The sequence below is a fragment of the Hemitrygon akajei genome, chromosome 24 (assembly GCF_048418815.1).
Source record: "Hemitrygon akajei chromosome 24, sHemAka1.3, whole genome shotgun sequence".
Classification (NCBI taxonomy): Eukaryota; Metazoa; Chordata; class Chondrichthyes; order Myliobatiformes; family Dasyatidae; genus Hemitrygon; species Hemitrygon akajei.
The window spans coordinates 46,109,472-46,124,715 of record NC_133147.1 but is presented as its reverse complement, the minus strand read 5'-3'; the positions used below and the strand labels follow the sequence as shown (position 1 = coordinate 46,124,715).

At 42.2% G+C, this 15,244-nt stretch overlaps 1 protein-coding gene across 1 annotated transcript in view; it reads left to right on the top strand.

The window, feature by feature from the left end:
• The first annotated feature begins 14,415 nt into the window (after positions 1-14,415).
• Positions 14,416-15,244, top strand: part of LOC140715705 (splicing factor U2AF 65 kDa subunit-like) — a 61,761-nt gene continuing 60,932 nt past the window's right edge. Inside the window, exon 1 of the mRNA XM_073028075.1 lies at positions 14,416-14,719. The gene's annotated coding sequence lies outside the window, so the exon portion shown is untranslated. The remainder of the gene's footprint in view (positions 14,720-15,244) is intronic.

Sequence of the window (15,244 nt, the reverse complement as noted above, 5' to 3'; positions counted from 1 at the left end):
TCTCATTAGAACGTACCTATGCAGAATGCCCCGCAAATATCCCCTGAACATTTGCCACATTTCTTCTGTACATTTCCCTCAGAACGTTTGTTCCCAATTTACGCTTCCAAGTTCCTGCCTGATAGCCTCATATTTCCCCTTACTCCGATTAAACGCTTTCCTAACTCGTCTGTTTCTATCCCTCTCCAATGCTATGGCACAGGAGATAGAATTGTGATCACAGTCTCCAAAATGCACTCGCACTGAGAGATCTGACACCTGACCAGGATCATTTCCCAATACCAGATCGAGTACAGCCTCATGAGTATAGAGAGAGTAGAGCAGTGGGCTAAACACATAACCCTAAGGTGCATCAGCTTTGATCGTCAGCGAGGAGGAGATATTGTCACCAATCCGCACAGACTGTGGTCTTCCACTTATGAGGTGGAGGATCCAATTGCAAAGGAAGGTACAGAGGCCCGGGTTCTGCATCTTCTCAATCAGGATGTAGGAATGACAGTGTTAAATTATGAGCTATACACGACGAGCTGGTCTTTGTAACCTTTGACGCCCCGACTAATCAATCTCCGCTTTAATTATATCGAACAGGATTAAACAGAACCTGAGAGTGTTTGACGCCTATATTGAGGGCATGTGGATAACCATATAGAGTACAGGACGACACAGCAATGAGGAAGGGAACTATGCTGGAAGTGGAGGGTGTGGGCGGTGCCCTAAGTGAGTAATTTGTGTCAATATTTCTCGAGAGGATTCAAGTGGGTGACAGTGAGTTCATTGTGGACTGCGCTAATGAGCGAAGACATTTTCAGATTAAGGAAATCTGCTAATGGTTCCATTGAAAAGCATAATCTCAGGGTCTCTGGAATTGAGACATTACATGAGTTTGCTGGTGCCTTGTGAAAGATCTTGGTATTCTCCAGCTAAAGGTGAAATTCCGGGGAACTGGTGCGTTTCGAATATTGTCCCGTTCTTCAGAAGGGAAATTGGGGTAATCCTGACTTCTATACATCAGTGGGTCTGATGATATTGGTACGCAAGCTTCAGCAGACAATTCCTACCGAGAAGATTTGCGTGCACATCGGGCCGGATTTTTGCTGTTTCCGTCGCCTTTGAGATTTTTAACGATGCCGAGCTGCTAGCCTGATACTCAACTCATTGTAAATTGTCCCATCGTTAAATTAGGATTAAGTTAGCAGATTGCTGAGTGACGTTGTGCGATGGGACAGAAGGGACAATTTAGAGCTGTGTCAAGATAGATAGATAGATAGATAGATAGATAGATAGATAGATAGATAGATAGATAGATAGATAGATAGATAGATAGATAGATAGACAGATAGATAGAGAGATAGGTTGATAGATAGATAGATAGATTGATTGATAGATAGATAGATAGATAGATAGATAGAGAGATAGATTGATAGATGTCTGTCACGAGAAAGGTCATGAAGCAAACCAAATTTCCATTTCTCTTCATCTTGAAGCTCGTTACCCAGATGATCGCACCATTAATGGGACCCCAGTAGGAGACTGTGGAGATTAAGGACAAGGAATCGGACGCTAACCGTTGAATCCGGGAGACTCCGGAGGTGGAATTGTTAGAGGAAAAGTTGGCAGTTGGACAGGTTTCCGGAACGCGACATGATAGGTCTGCCAGTTTGTAGAAGTAACGTGGTACATGGAGTCTGGTCCTTCTGTTACCAAAAACACCATTTTATTAGTAACTACGTGATAAGGTAATACAAAACCAGATAAATCCAACAGTTAGCAGAGTTTATCCATATATAAATGAGTGAATATAAAACCCCACACTTCATCAAGCCTAGGTGGAAAGTGATTCAGTCTTACGATGGCATATAAACGAAGTCGGTTCAGTTCGTGATGTTGAGTTGAGGAGAGACAGAGAGAGAAGTGATTTGTTATCCAAGTAAGCCGATGTCATCGATTTTCCCGCTGTCGTCCGAAAACTTTCTGAGGTCATCGACTGTGACGACACTAAGCGTACCGCCTTCACGCGGTAAAGCTATCAACCCAGGAAAGGGTTAAACACACCGATAGCTTTTCCACAGGTCACCCCTTTTCCACACTGCCGGAGCCACTCCCGATCGATACTCAAAACGCACTCCAGTGTCTGTTTTCCCTGCGTCTCTGTGTGTCTACCAGAAAGCCAGCTGATCTTGTATATATATCCAAAGATGCTGAACACCAGCTGTCCAGTACATAGCTTCGCCCTTCCATCAGCATAGCGACTCGCAAGCTGCTCGCTGCCTCTCTCTCTCTCTGAATCAGCGGCACTCTCTCTCTCTCTCTTTAAAGGCACAGTCCATAATGAATAAACCTTAGCATTTCGTCACAACAGCCTTATAAATTGTCTTCCTTACAGACAATCCCGAAACAACGAAAAACCATAGAAGCATCCCGTTCAAAGAAAATCATCTACTTGTTTTGGTAGCCGTCTAGTTTTGGGTTGTGTGGGTGGGATGGGTTTTCCAGTTCCAACATTTCTTTATTGTTTAGGACATGTTTATATTTTGACCTTACGAATCTATGTTTACATCTCTGCTCCCAGACTGCTATTGTACCGCTTGATTTTTTATATGCCTGCTGCCTTTTATGCATTAGTAATTGATAATGGCTAGTGCACTTAAATTTGTGAGCTGGAATGTAAAGGGATTGAACCACCCTGTTAAAAGGAGGAAGGTATTCTCACATATTAAACAACTCAAAGCTGACATTGCTTTCCTCCAAGAAACTCATATTCGCTGTTTTGATAACTCCCGGCTTCTGTCAAAGTGGGCGGGTCAGCATTTTCATTCATCCTTTGCCGCTAAAGCCAGGGGAGTTTCCATTCTTATTAACTCAAATATTCCTTTTGAACTCCATAATAAAATATCGGACACAAATGGCCGTTTTATTATTGTTTCTGGTAAACTATATAACACTAAAGTTGCACTAGCAAACCTGTATGCCCCCAACTTTGATGATGTTAACTTTTTTGAACGGTTTTTTCCCTCACTACCAGACTTAAACTCATACTCTCTTATATTGGGTGGTGACTTTAACTGTTGGTTGGATCCTAAACTGGACCGATCGTCCTCTGTTACCAGATCACCTACCAAATCTGCCTTAGCTATTCAGTCGTTTCTCTCTAATTTTGGTATCTCTGATATATGGCGTTTCCTCCATCCTACGGAGAGAGATTATTCCTTTTTCTCACATGTTCACCATACCTTCACTAGAATTGACTATTTCCTACTCGATAACCAACTTATCCCATTTGCCCACACTTGTGACTATCAGAGTATACTGATTTCTGACCATGCCCCAATTACCCTCTCTCTGAACTTTCCCGGTCTCCCTCAGAGGAACAAACACTGGCGGTTCGATTCAACTTTATTATCGGATGATGATTTCGTAAAATTTATTAAAGACCAGATAACCTTCTATTTTAACACTAATACATCACCTGAAGTGCCATCCCAGATTGTCTGGGATGCCATGAAAGCATATTTGAGGGGTCAAATAATCTCTTACACAGCAAATCTCAATAGAAGATCTCGTGCAGATCGAGCAGACCTCATTAACCAGATTAAAGATGTGGATCAATTATATGCCCAAACTAAGAACCCTGAATTATACAAGAAGCGCGTTGAACTCCAAACTAAATTTAACCTTCTGTCCACTCAACCTGTCGAACGCCAACTTCTCGAAAGCAAGAGCCGCTTTTACATTCATGGGGATAAGTCTGGTAAATTCCTAGCCAATCAGCTGAGGCGTTCCAAAGCCAAACAACATATTACAAAGATCCGGAAGGAGAACGGAGACTTTACATCGGATCATTTAGAAATTAATGACGCATTTAAAAAAATTTATTCTCGGCTTTATTCCTCTGAATCCCTGAATGACAATATCTCTGTTGATCAATTTTTGCAGAATCTGAATATCCCCTCACTTTCATCTGATTTCAAAACCAAACTCAATGCGCCTATATCATCAGAAGAAATATCTTTTGCAATTTCTGCACTGTCCTCAGGGAAATCTCCTGGACCTGATGGGTTCCCTGTGGAATTTTATAAATCATTCTCCTCACTTCTTTCTCCTTAGTTACTTTCAGTATTATCTGACTCATTTAACTACGGCAAATTGCCACCCTCTTTCAATGAGGCATCTATTATTCTTCTTTTAAAAAAGGGCAAAGACCCAACAGAGTGTTCCTCGTACAGGCCGATCTCTCTGCTCAATGTTGATGTAAAGATCTTAGCTAAAGTTTTGGCTCATAGATTAGAAACCGTTATTCCCTCCATTATCTCTGATGACCAAACAGGCTTTATTAAAAACCGTCTCCCTTTTTTTAACATTCAGCGTCTATTTAATATTTTATACTCAGTTCCAACTGGGACTCCTGAATGTGTTATCTCCCTTGATGCGGAGAAAGCATTTGATCGTATAGAGTGGAACTACCTTTTTGCAGTCTTAGAAAAATTTGACCTCGGCCAAAGTTTCATCTCTTGGATCCAATTACTGTACCTGTGTCCTACTGCTTCTGTTCTAACTAACTTTCAGAAATCCCAAGTATTCAATCTCAAACGTGGCACCCGTCAGGGATGCCCCTTAAGTCCCTTTCTCTTTGATTTGGCTATAGAACCTCTGGCGATAGCATTTCGAAAATGTCCTGAACTGACCGGGATTTGGAGAGGGGGTGTTGAACATAAAGTCTCTCTCTATGCTGATGACTTATTACTCTTTCTCTCATATCTGTCTACATCCTTACCTCTAATGTTTTCACTTCTTGACCAGTTTAGCCAGATCTCTGGCTATAAACTCAACTTACATAAGAGTGAACTTTTCCCAATTAATAAAGAAGCACAAGAACTAATATTTCATGATCTCCCTTTTAAAGTAGTCCATAATCAATTTACTTATCTTGGAATTACAGTCACAAGGAAGTTTAAAGATCTCTTTCGTGAAAACTTTGTCAATCTTTCATATGCTACAAAACAGAGTCTGGTACAATGGTCACCTCTATCTATGTCCTTGGTAGGTCCATCAATGTTGTCAAAATGTATGTTCTCCCCAAATATTTATACTTATTTCAATCTATCCCAATTTTTATTCCTAAATCTTTTTTTGATTCCTTAGACTCTATTATTTTGTCATATCTGTGGCAGAATAAGCGCTCTAGAATTAGTAAAATCCACCTCCAAAAATCTAAAAAAGAGGGTGGCATGGCTTTACCTAACTTTCGCTTATATTACTGGGCAGCTAATATACGTTGTGCTGCCTTCTGGTCTTTCTTCCACGGTCAACCTGAGTGCCCTAACTGGGTGGCAATGGAGTTGAGCTCCAAAGAAAATCATCAAACATCAAACCAGCGCGCGAGAAAATCGGGCATAAGGCAGCATAAAAAAACACGAGCGAAACACGGGATAATGTGAAACGAATTCAATTCTAGTTGCTGACCTAAAGTATTCCCCGATCCCGGCCCCACTCGGTCACGCCTCCAGCCCCATTTTGCCAAGTAAACCGTTTTCCCCCTCAGCTTGCAATGAGCTTTCATATATTTTGACAGAAAGTTTCTCTAAATGCATTTCACAAACTTAACAAATAAACAGCACGGCGGTCCCAGACTGTATTAGGGAATCAAGACCGCCCACTCAGAATCAGTGACAAAATCAGATTTATTATTCCCGACATTTGACCTGAAATTTTGCGTTTTGCGGCGGGAGTGCAGTGGATAGCCATCTCTAAAATTGCTTCCGATCGAGATTGGTTCCAGGAGTAAGGGAACATCAATCCGCCAACTCAAATCCATTGAAAGAAAAACCGGAAGGAAAACATATTAATTAACTCAAATCAGATGATAGTAACGAGCAAACGAACACCATCTTTTTCTCAAAATCAAATCGAGGATCAAAAGTTCAACTTCTGATTTTCTCCAAACTAAGACGTAGCATCACCTGAGAGAATCATTGTATCAACGTAGGAGCAGAAGCATCTTTCCATTTCAACAAAATAGCCCTCTGGCCAATAATGTAATGAATGAAATTACATGTTGGTCTGATGGAGAAATACCATGAATATATTGAGGGATTATACCAAATAAAACTGTCAATTTATTAGATTATAAATTAATTTTTAAAACTTTAGAAATTGTAGAGAAAATACATTTCCAAAAATGTTTCAGTACAGAACACGACCAAGACGTACGTGTCAATGTGGCTGTCTCGGTTTTACATCTGTCACACTGACTCTCAACATTAGGAAACATTTTAGACTGTCTCTCCTTTGTCAAATAAGTCTAAGTGAAACTGTTTCACAGTATTCAATTCCAAATCAGCCCAATGTGTTCGTTCATTTTATCAGCCCAATATAACCAAAACACATATAATATATATTAATAGCCCAATAATACATTCTTAAATTAGGCAGAGAAAGACCTCCATCCTTTTTTAATTTTTGTAAATAATATTTCTTGTTCTTTTGTTATTCCAAACAAAAGATGAAATAATAGAGTCAACCTGATCAAAACACATCTTAGTTAAAAAATAGGGATATTTTGAAATACATATAAAAATTTTGGTATAATCATCATTTTAACTGCATGAATTTGGCCGGCTAACGAAAATGTAAGTGGATTCCATCTACAAAATAATTGCTTCATAAAATCCACTAAAGGAACCAAATTAGCTTTATAAAGGTCTTTATGATTTTTAGTAATAATAATAGCTAAATATTTAAATGAGTCCGTAACTCTAAAAGGAATGTCATCATATATAGAAGCAGAATCGTTTAGGGGAAATAATTCACTTTTCTGAAGGTTTAGTTTATATCCCGAAAACTTTCCAAAATCGTTTAATAGTTTCAATAAACTAGGAATGGATCCTTCAGGATTCGAAACAGAAACTACGAGATCGTCAGCATAAAGGGAGATCTGATGAACAGTCCCATTTATGAGAATTCCATGAATATCTTTAGCTTCATGAAGTGCATTGGCCAAGGGTTCCAGCACCAAATTAAATAACAAGGAACTTAACAGATATCCTAGTCTCTTACCCTGTGAAAGCTGAAAAAACGGAGATTAGTAATAACAGTAGCAATAGGGCTTTTATATATTATTCTGATCCACTTATTACAATTAATACTAAAGCCGAATTTATCTAAAACGTTAAATAAGTATTTCCATTCAACTCTGTCAAATGCCTTTTCAGCATTAGAGAGACAACACATTGGGAAGACTTACAAAAGGATGAATATATAACATTTAACAGTCTCCGAACATTAGAGAAGGAATAATGGCCCTTGACAAAACCTGTTTGGTCTTGAGAGAGAATTTTAGCTATTATACTCTCCAGTCGATTAGCCATTCATTTTGAAAGAATTTAGCATCCGCATTTAATAATAAAATAGGTCTATATGAAGCACAGTCAGTAGAGTCTTTATCTTTCTTAAGAATTAAAGAAATAGAAGCTTCATAAAATGTGGGATGTAACTCTCCTATCAAAAAAGAATCTTTAAGCATTTCTAACATATATGAAGAGAGCATTGTTTCAAATTTTTTATAAAATCCTACAGAGTAACCATCCAGTCCAGGAGCTTTAACAGATTGCATTGAAAAAATAGCTTTCTGAATTTCGCTTTCAGTAATATGAGCATCAAGAGCTTGTTGATCTTCAACAGAAATTCGAGAAAAATCGATCCTTTGTAAAAAAGGCATTCATTTCAGAAGAATCAACTGGAAACTAAGATTTATAAAGTTCAATATAAAAGTCTTGAAAATTTTTATTAATACCTTCATAATTACATGCTAAACTACCATCTCCCTTACGGATTTTTAAAATTTCTCATTTAGCTCCAGCTGTTTTAACTGAGATGCTAATAGCTGATTAATTTCATCTCCAAACACATAAAATCGACTTTTCAATTTAAGCAAATTTCTTTCAATAGGATAAGTTAATAATGAATTATATTTATTACAGGAGGGTACGGAACTGAGGGGGGTGTATCTGGGACGCCAGGTAGCACCGTTGAGCCCTCGAGACGTCGTGGGCTTATCAACGAAACGTCAACGAAGGAGGGTGCCCACCTGATGACCCCGATGACGTAGCTACCCTCCTCGTCACCACTCCAAGCCACTGCCAACATCGAGAGTGCCGACTGATCACTGGGATTGAAGCATCAAGTCCTAGTAGCTCTACTGATCTTCCGGAAGAAACCAGTGACTGCTGTGAAAGTACAGCTGACGACAGGGGAAAGACCATGTGACAGCTGACAGGAGGAAATAGACCCCAACGGGGCTGTTATGGGCTAGTTACCCACAACAGCAGGCTCCATCCATCACCTTGTCAGGGCACAAGAGCCACTCTCACTTGGCTATGGAAAGTTTAAGGAGACGTATACCCCCCAGAGTCTGCAAGAAGACTCTCTGACTGACCTCCCGGTGACGAACCTTGGCATGGACACAACAATGAATCAAGAAACCGGCAGCTCGACGTGTTCTTCAGACCTGTGGGTGCGGCTGGACTAAAGTAACATCAATTTGTGGCCTTAAAATTCATCAAGGACGGAAGAAATGCTTGAAAATCTCCAACCTAGGCCAGCTTCTGCTAAGAGGAAGGTCAAATCAGTCGGATGAAACTCTGTGGCAGGAAGAAACCCACAGTCCGCAGAGTATCAGCACCCTACGGGATGTGGAAGAAGTTTCAGGCACAAGCAGCAGTCCAAGACACAGCCAGGCACATCGTAAAGTGGAGAACATGCAAGGACGTAAGCTGTTGGTGAAATGGCCAAAGTCTAACAGCAAGGAGTGGGAAACCATCAATGCAGATGTGAACCTGATCTTAAGTGGCATCAAGGGATCAGCAGAAAAGAAGTTGGAGAAGATGGGCGACCTGATCTAGAGCTACAGCAAGGGGAAATTTGGAGTGAAGGAACAGGTCAGCAGGAATGATATGCCTCCTCCCCCAAAAACCCATCGTCTCCAGGAAATCCAACGACTTGTTAAAGAAAGAAGAGGCCTGAGGAAGTCGTGGGGAAAAGCAACAGCAGATAAAAGGGAGGGCATCAACCTCCTTCAAGAGGAGCTTAAACAGAGGCTCTCGAAGCTGCGCAGAGTGGAGAATTTAAGGAAACGACACAAAAAGAAGGGAAAAGCTGGAACAGACTTCTACAAAGATCCCTTTAAATATGTGAAAGGCATTTTCACAAAAGAGAAAAGCGGATCCCTGAAAGCGTCAAAAGAGGAAGTTGAAAGATATCTTAGAACCAGCCACACTGATGAGCTGAAAGATGAACCGATACTTGTCCCAGCTGACATCCCACCGATCTCACCCCCACAACATCAGCCCTCCCGAGCTGAGTGAGGTGTGTTATGAAACCAGTAACTGGTTTCACTTACCAGCAAAGATAGATATGTCAGTTGAAGTCCAATGGTACTATTTTCAAAAGTTTTATTAATAAAGGGGCACAAAAATTAAGGTTAATACAAACATTCAGATAACATGCGTCAATACTCAATCTAAAACGCAGGTACATTAATAATCACTCAGAAATAAGCTCTTTCGTTGTCTAGGGTATAATACTGAGTCCAATTGGAAATATAAAGAGTCACTCTGAAGTCTGCAGGCTTTTGGTTTCACGTGTTAGAGAGAGAGAGATTAACGGAAAAACTTGCCCAAAACATCCATGGAATCAGGGGAGCGATCTTCCCCGTTGTTAGTTAAAAGCGATCTTCCGTTGGTTCCAGCCACAAACCCCGCATTCGGAATTTAACGCACGTGGCTTATTTCAAAATGGCTTCCCGTTCCCACGGGAAGCGTTATTGTGCTTCTTGGTGTCTCCTTGGTGCGTCTGAGGGTCGTCCTCTTTCAGACCCTTCTTTATACTGCCTCACGGGATCTCAGGTGTCAATCAGGTTGCAGGTGATGCAATCTCTCTCTCAACCAGCCCACTTTGCCCGAGGGCTTTACAATGTCCCTGCGAGTTGGCACGTCTGCAGTTCCCAGGTGTCTCCTGAGAACAATGCCACAGTCTCCAGCTTTTGTCCCAGTGGAATGCGGTATCCAGCACGTTGCTGTCTTTCCATTTCCTGTGTCCATTCAGCCTGTCTCTCTCTCTCGCTCTTGCTCTCTCTCTCTCGGGTCATTGACCCCCCTTTCACTAGGGCTCTTGCAATTCTCACAAAGGAGGGGGCCGGTATCATAACAGGTGAAAGAGGCAGTGAGAAGGCAGGATCGGCACCAGCGCCAGGCCCTAACGGTGTTCCGTATCGTGTCTACAAGAACACCCCGGATGTTCTGAGATTCCTCTGCAGAAACATGAGGGTTGCGTGGGGAAAGCAAGTTATTCCCAAAGCCTGGAGAAGAGCGGGGGGGCTTCTGATCCCAAAAGGAAAGAATTTGTCCACCATCGCCAAATGAACCTTCTGAACATAGAAGGCAAGATCTTTTTCAGCGTGTTGGTGCAAAGACTTACAAAATATCTGAAACAAAACCATTTCATTGACACATCAATCCGAAAGGCTGGCATAGCAGGCTTCTCGGGATGCCGTGAACATACCAGCGTCATGTGGCATCAAACCCAGACAGCTAAGAAAGGAGGAAAGGATCTGCATGTCTCGTTCCTCGACCTGGTCAACGCCTATGGATCGGTTCCTCATTCCCTGCTGTGGACTGCTTTTGAATTCTTACACGTGCCTGCAACAGTAACAAATCTGGTAAAACAATACTTCCAGGATCTGCGAGTTTGTCTCACAACATCAGACTTCACCACAGCTTGGCAACCACTGGAAGTAGGCATCATGGCGGGGTGCACCATCTCCCCATTGGCCTTCACTCTGGCAATGGAGCTCATTATCAGAGCCTCAAAATGGGTCGCGGGAGGAAAACGGCTACAGTTTGGTCAAAGGTTACCACCGATACGAGCCTGTATGGACGATATAACAATACTGACGACAACTGTCCCCTGCACCAAGAGACTTCTGCAAAAGCTTCATCAAAACATCACATAGGCGAGGATGAAGATCAAGTCCAGCAAGTGCAGAAGCATCTCCATTGTCAAAGGTCAAGTCACGGATCAAAGATTTCATATTGATGGAACACCTATCCCAACTGTGTCAGAAATGCCAGTGAAGAGCTTGGGTCGATGGTATGATGCTAAGCTCAAGGACACCGAGCAGTTTAAACAACTCAAAAAGGATACCATCACGTACATAGCTCACATCAACAAGACCTTGCTGCCAGGAAAATTCAATTTGTGGTGCTTCCAATTAGAAGACTCATGTGGCCTTTAACAGTGTATGAAATCCCCATCAACACGGTGGAAAAGCTCGAAAGAGTGATCAGCGCACATGTGAAACAGTGGCTTGGACTTCCACGATGCTCAAGTCCTGTTGGACTGTACGGGAATGGCAAATTGCAATTATCAATGGCAAGTCTTGTGGAAGAATTCAAATGCACCAAAGCAAGGTTGGTCATTACCCTCACTGAATCAGAAGATACTGTTATTCGAACAGCAGCGCCCCCGTGTGGCACCGGGGAGGAAGTGGACCCTTTCAGAAGCCGTTCAGAGTGCTGGGTCTGCTCTTCGCTTCAGGGACGTGGTTGGCCAAGTCCAACATGGGAGAGCCGGTCTCGGGCTCGTCCCAAAGGCTCCTCAATGGCACAAGGCAACAGCAGTGCAGAAGAGACGGGTGGTGGTGGAGGAGGTGAGGAGACAGGAGGAGGCAGAGCGACACGCCAGAGCCGTCTCAATGGCCAAGCAGGGCCAATGGACTAATTGGGAGAGCCTGGAAAAGAGGAAGCTCAGTTGGCATGACAACTGTGAGATGGAGGGATCTCGGCTAAGTTTTGTCATCAGAGCCACCTATGACTTCCTACCAACACCTCAAAACCTGAGCCAGTGGTGGGGAGAAGACCCCACTTGCTCTCTTTGTCAAGCACCTGGATCACTGTGGCACATTTTAACAGGATGCACAATGAGCCTCAGCCAGGGGCGGTATACTTGGCAGCATAACCAAGTTCTCAGACAGCTGGCATCAACCTGGAACAGAGACAAACCACCGTAAACGCTCTCCCACAAACATCGGCAGGAAATATCCACATTACACGATTTGTACCAGCAGGCCAAGTAACATCAAAGGGTATAAACATTCTGCATGTTGCTCGGGATTGGAAAATGGACGTGGACTTGGAGAAAAAGCTTGTGTTTCCCCCAGACATTGAGGCTACAACACTCCGGCCAGACATAGTCCTGTGATCCACAACAGCCAAACTGGTATATGTTGTGGAATTGACAGTACCATGGGAAGATGGCGTTGAAGATGCTTATGAGAGGAAAAAGACTAAGTACTCTGAAACTGGCAACTGAAGCTGCTCAGAACGGCCGGAAGACCAAGATTTTCCCTGTGGAAGTGTGATGCAGGGGATTCGTTGCTACATCTACGACCAGGCTATTGAAGAAGGTGGGGGTGAGGGGTGTCTCCCTCCAACAAGCAATCAAGTCCTTGTCAAATGCAAAGGAAGAAAGCAGCAATTGGATTTGGAGTAAAAGGAAAGACAACAACTGGGCTGCAAGATGAAGACAGGAGGGTACGGAACTGAGGGGGGGTATCTGGGACGCCAGGTAGCACCGTTGAGCCCTCGAGACGTCGTGGGCTTATCAACGAAACGTCAACGAAGGAGGGTGCCCACCTGATGACCCCGATGACGTAGCTACCCTCCTCGTCACCACTCCAAGCCACTGCCAACATCGAGAGTGCCGACTGATCACTGGGATTGAAGCATCAAGTCCTACTAGCTCTACCAGCTCTACTGCAAATTTCTTTCAATGGGATAAGTTAATGATAAATTATATTGTGATTAGAGTTCAAATCTTTGTTTAAATAAATCAATGTTAAATAAATATTATCCAAGTCCTTAATTTGTTTGGAAATCTTATCTAACTCTGTTTTTGTCTGTTTTTTAAATGTTTATACTTAATCCTTAAAAACAAGCTGGGAAGTGCAGAAACAATCTCCAAAGACGCCAAAAACAATAAAAATAAACAGAGAGAAAAATGCCTTTGTAATCCCTAATGAAGAAAGATCAGCACCATTTTCCATTTAACTGACACGCCCAATGAAAAACTGTCTTTAAAAAAAACTAATTACCTATCGACTAAGCTATACAACTATACAACTCCCAACTATACAAGGAAAAGACCTTATGAACTATGGAAACTATCACATAATTAATGAAAAAGGAGGATAAAAACGAAAAATCAAACAATCTGTCGTTGTGTTAATTCGCTCAGTAGACCAAACAGATTTTGGAAAAGTCATTCATCACTCACATCAAAAAGTTCACATCTTCTTTAAATGGTCGATCGATCAAAGGAAATCTGAAGCAAATCAGAAATATTCAAAGCTTATCTTCTTTCCGAAATAACAACTATTCAGCAGACCTAAAAGCATTCAAACCTCGGCTTAACTGGAATGGAGTTAACATAGTCCAATCCCTCTTTGGGGTCCAGAAAAAAACGCGGAGCTGAATCTTTGGGAAATAATTTTAATCGAGTTGGATATTGAAGTGATGCTAATAATCCCTTATCATAGGATATCTTCATGGTTGGAACGAATTTAAACCGCAGGTCCATAACTTCCCGCGGATAATCTTCACAGAAACGAATCTCAGAACCTTTAAATTTAAAAACTGTGTTTCCTTGCATATTTCATGAATTGGTCTTTAACTTTGAAACGAAGGAATCAGACCAAAACTGACCTTGGTTTATCCGGGTCCCGAGATTTCGAAGTGAAAATTCTATGCGCTCTTTTGATGTCGGGAGGTTGAGGTAAAATACCTGGAAACAGAGATTGAAACAAGTTAGCAAAATAGTCTAATAAATCTCCAGTCTCAGATCCTTCCTTCAATCCAACAATTCGAATATTATTCCAACGAGATCTTGCTTCCAAATCGATAATCTCATCTTGAAACTTTTCCAAAGTGAGCTGAAATCTCCGTGATTTGACGCTTCGCCTCTTCAAGTTCAGAATTCAGGGAAATAATATTTTCCTGCACAAATTGAAAACTCCCTCGTAACGACTTCATCTCAGAAGAGGTAGCATCCAGTTTTACCGTGTTGTTGTCCATGTTTTTATCGAGACCCATCAGCGAATGTTCTAGATGCTCAGCCCAAGCAGGTGCTTCCTCTGATTTTTTTCCCCTGTCCATTGCTGGGTTCAGGAAGCTGCTTTCCACTTCTTAAAGATTGTGACGTAGTAACAACTCTACCCCTCTAAGATCCGACAAATAAAAGTTAAAAATTCAACGTTTAAACTGGGGAAAAGGAAGAACTAATTGCAGCCACACAGATCTGTGGTCACTCCATTAGACAGTAGGTGGAGTCTCAATCCTCGGTAATTTCTACGGTGAGGACATCTTCGGCACAGCTTTGCGGGCTGAAGGGCCTGTATTGTGCTGTAGGATTTCTATGTTTCTAAATGCAGACAGCACAATGAGTTAAATTGAACCACAAAGGCAAAATTCGAAGGGTGAAGAATGCAGGACTGAAAGAGCACGAAGCATTCAGAATGAGCCGGAAGAACTCGTGACGCCATGGGACACGGGTCAGTCTGACATCGTGGGCGTCACTGAGTCGCGGCTGAAAGAAGGCCAGAGTCGGGAGCGTAACATCAGAGGATGGAAAGGACAGACGGGAAGGCAAAGGCGGAGGTGTGGCTCCGTTGGTAAAAGGTGGAATTACATCTTGGAAAGAGGTGACAGCGGGTCAGAGAATGCTGAGTCTTTATGGGTAGAGTTAAGAAACTGCAAGAGTGACAAAAACAGTGAAGGGAATCATATACAGGCCTCCAAATAGTAGCCAAGATGTGGGGTTGAGATTGCAAAGGGAGCTGGAAAAGGCATATAATAAGGGTAATGTCACAATCGTAATGGGGACTTCAATATGCAAGGGGATTGGGAAAATCAGGTTGGTGTCAGATCGCAAGAGAGAAGGCTAACAAGAAGGCTTTTTACAGCAGCTTAGAAACATCTCCTCTGTACCTACTTCCAAGCACCTTAAAACTGCGCCCTATTGTGTTAGCCATTTCAGCCCTGGGAAAAGCCTCTGACTATCCACACGATCAATGCCTCTCATCATCTTATACACCTCTCTCAGGTCACCTCTCATCCTCCGTCGCTCCAAGGAGAAAAGGCCAAGTTCACACAACCTATTCTCATAAGGCATGCTCTCCAATCCAGGCAACATCCTT